At 34.8% G+C, this 4165-nt stretch overlaps 1 pseudogene; it reads right to left on the reverse strand.

The window, feature by feature from the left end:
• Positions 1-1950: 1950 nt before the first annotated feature.
• On the reverse strand, positions 1951-2491 carry LOC112305318 (ribosome biogenesis protein NSA2 homolog pseudogene; annotated as a pseudogene).
• Between the last annotated feature and the right edge of the window lie 1674 nt (positions 2492-4165).

A 4165-nucleotide genomic window follows, 5' to 3' on the forward strand; every position in this document is an offset into this window, starting at 1 on the left:
TTTTTCACTTTAAAGGATAAATTTAACTGTCAGAAAAGAGCCAGGTTTTTATTAACATGAAATATAAACAATTCAAACATTGTTAGTCACAAAAATTAAGGTCTAAAATAAATCTCAGCAACAAAGATGGCTCTAGAGTGAAATAACATGAGTATTACCTCTAATACTAATAGCTAATAGTTGTTGAGGATTTATTATGTCAGACACTATGCTAGCACTTCAGATATAATGCTCACATCTATAAAATATAATGTATATATAATGTAATGTTCACATCTAGAAATAAGACACTGTTAGACTATTAGATGAGAAAACCTAAGTCAAAAAGGATTTATTTGGCAAAAACACAAAGCTAGTAAATGGAGAGGTGGTTTATCTGACTCCACAGAACATCTATTCACCACTAAGCTCAAGTAAACAAGCACCTGAATGGTGAAATTAAAGGCAAGGAAAAGCTAACCAGTCCCAAAATATCTCCTTCAACTACTATAGTCTTCCAAATCCTGCTTCTAAAGCCTTCAAGATGGGTCCAACTGTAAAAATATTTGATGGAGAAAGTGAATCAAAAAGGACTCGACAGAGAATGAGACATTGAGCAGCTAAGAGTCAATAAACTGGGGAGATGGGAAGTACATAAACCTAAAGGGAAGAAGTACGAAATGAAAATGTACAAAATCCTAGTAAGTTAACATTTTTAAATACCCACTATTGTCTGCTTTACAGTTTTACCAAATTTGTCTATGCCTTTTTGGTAACATGAGAAGATAATAGTTAAGTATTCATAAAAATAACATGGTAGGCAAGTAACTGCTCCCTCATCCTTTCTCTGAAAAGATAACCTTCCACAATACAATTGTGGAAAATAAGAAGAATGAAATTAAAAACTATTAAGCAGCCTTAAATATTAAGTTTACAAAATATTTTTAATTACATGAACAATGTTAATTCCATGATTTAAGTCCAAAACAGACCAAAGCTTAAAATTGTAGAGACAATAGTTTCTAAAATTTGCAAAAACAATGCATAGAAAAAAGGCTTCAAAGAAATGTTGAGGGAAGATACTTTTGAGAAAAAAAAAATATATATATTCTTTCATTTTTACATGAGGATTTTTAGGCCAAGCCCAGTAATTTGTCAAGTGCAATGTTGGCAACAACACTAGAGGGCGCTCCATCATTGTCGACATGATGGTTTCCAAACTTAAAACGTGGATTCTACTATATCCCAACCAGGAATTGTTAAAACAGCTTACTAGATCCCACCCTCAGAGTTTGTAATTCAGTAGATATTGCATTTATTTTTTTCTTTTAAGATTTTATTCATTTATTTATTTTAGAGAGGGGAAGGGAGGAAGAGAGGGAGAGAAACATCGAGTGGTTGCCGCTTGTGCGCCCCCTGCTGGGGACCTGGCCCGCAACCCAGGCATGTGCCCTAGACTGAGAATTGAACCACCCACTCTTTGATTTACAGGCCGGTACTCAACCACTGAGCCACAGCAGCCAGGGCACATTTCTTTTTTTAAAACTGGGGCATTTTAATGTTTTTAACAACAGAATAAATAGTTCTCTTGAAGACTGCATAAATATTATTTGCATGTCAGTACTCAGAAACATCACAATAAAGGAGTTTTCCTGATTTGTGCATAGTCTTCAATAATTACAAGGAGTTATTCCCTGTCAAATATTTATGCATCCATCATTTTCAAGACTGTTGGTAACTGGGCATATTTTCCCCAAATACCTTACCTCCTTTCATCACAAGAGCCAACTCAATCACATTCACCTCGATGACAGTACTTTTGGTAATAATGCCCAAAGTTGTATAAAGTGGGAATGAGGGATTCTTCTTTACACCAAGTATTGGCAAGCAAAATGTGTCTGTCAGTTCAGGATGTGTAACATGGGACTTCTTGACATGCAAGCCTGTTGGCCTTTTATTATTAGGTGACTTTCAAGTAAAGCCATCTCCAATAAAGCAGATTTTAGTAACCATCATCTTCCAGGCTTTCTTCTTTCTCTTCCTCATTCAAATAATTTTTAATACCTCTGCTTCTCCCTGGACACAAACTTTCAGCAGACGGACTTCCCATCTTCCTGCTTTCTCTTTTTGTTTTTTGTTTAATGACATTGAAAAGTACTTTACTCTAGACTGTCCCTCTCTGTCCAGTAGCTATGCAGATACTGCTCCTTGTGGAATCTTTTCATCATTTTTTTGTTTGGTGTTTCTATTTTCATACCTCTTGATAGTCTTTTCCATTTGTATTTTCTCAGCATGCAGCTGTTTATGTAAAGCATATGGTGAGCCTTCAGACCAATCATATTCTTTGCCTACTTTGAACATTCATGAGGATCTCACCTTCCTTCTTTATCTTTTTATCATAGTAAACCAAATGATATCCATAGCGCCTATGGTGTAACTCAATATATTTGTTTTGTGGCACAGTCACTGGAGTCTCAACTTTAGGTTTCAGAGACCCGCAAGCCAACTCCATGCCAAATGCAACATAAAAGGTAGAAACTGCATTTCTAACAAGCTCTCAGGTGATGCCAATGCTGCTGGTCTGGGAACCACACTTTGAGAACCACTGGTCCAAATAAGTTTAATTATTACATATATGTATGTATGTATATACAAACATTTAATTAACATGTAATTTATTTTTATTTATTTATCCTTTTTTAAAAGACTTTATTTATTTATTTATTTATTTATAGACAGAGGGGAAGGGAAGGAGAAAGAGAGGGAGAGAAACATCAATGTGTGGTTGCCTCTCATGCACCTCCTACTGAGGACCTGGCCCACAACCCAGGCATGTGCCCTGACTGGGAATTGAACTTGTGACCCTTTGGTTTGCAGGCCAGGACTCAATCCACTGAGCTGCACCAGCCAGGGCTATTTATCATTTTATTTATTATATTATTTTAGTTATTTTCAATTTCATTTACTATCTGTAATCATTAAAAATCACAGCTGTCTGCCAATTTATAAAGTTCCATAGTTACCTAGATTTGCTAGGTCTACCTGTTGTTATATGGTATTTTAGTCCTAAGTAAATACTAAGTTATGTAGTATTTATTCCTAACAAACAAACAAATAAACAGCCCATCTGTTTATTTGATTAATAGAATGAGATAACAAATCTGGCCTAACTACCTACCAAAACTGGGGAGAGTCTGCTTTACAGAAAGAAATGGTGCTTCCTCTGAAGCTTCCTTATTAACTCCTAAATCCTGCTTACAAAATTAACAAAAGCTGTTAATAAGAAAAGCAGGAATTTGAAGGCAATCTAATTTTATAAATACAGTTGGGGGGGGAAATGAAAAGATAAAAGCAATCTCTGGCACTCATTGGCCCCCTAAAGGTATGAAAAATTATGCTCCATGAAATCTCACCCACATTAAGCCCTGTTCAAAGGAGCCTCTCCATCATGGAGTGGTAATGATGGTCATTCTATACAGCATGTGACAAATAGCAGCAGAATGTGCTGGTGAAAAAAAAGCAGAAACATTTACAGATCTATTAACTTATTTGTTAAATAAACCATTTCTTGATAAGATTTTTCCTGCTCTCTACACTGCATTTTCAGAGTTCTGTAGCAGTACATTTCTAAATATCCTAAAACAAAAGACAATGTTAATCTAAGTTTTTGAGTACTATGTTCTAATTTAATTTCTATATTGCTAGATTAAAAGAAGACAATAGGCAGGAAAGATATTAATATCCTTTTCTGATTTTCTGATAAGGAAACTAAAAATTCTGTACAATGTAGTTTTAAAGGAACTGATCAGAATGTGATCATTTGGCTTATTTCCAGAGCAACTGATATATTAAGACCAAATTTATGTTCTAAGAAAATAATCAGTATCGAGAGCTGGCAATCCTTTGGGGTGACGAAAAAATGTGGAACTAGACAGAGGTGGGGGTGGTTGCACAACATTGTAAATGTACAAAATGCCATTGACTCGCTCTCTGTGAAATGATTAATTTCATGTTATGTCAATTTTACCTCAATTTTTAAAAATATGTAAAGCAAAAATGAGCAATACAACTCTCACAATTTTCAAGTCCTTTTACGATTCTTGCTTCTGACATTTTATAAGATGGGAAAAACTTTTAAAAGAAAAATGTTAGGTTTCTCATGTATAAACCAGTGGGCAAATAACCT

Source organism: Desmodus rotundus, chromosome 4 (assembly GCF_022682495.2).
Source record: "Desmodus rotundus isolate HL8 chromosome 4, HLdesRot8A.1, whole genome shotgun sequence".
In the NCBI taxonomy this organism is placed as follows: domain Eukaryota; kingdom Metazoa; phylum Chordata; class Mammalia; order Chiroptera; family Phyllostomidae; genus Desmodus; species Desmodus rotundus.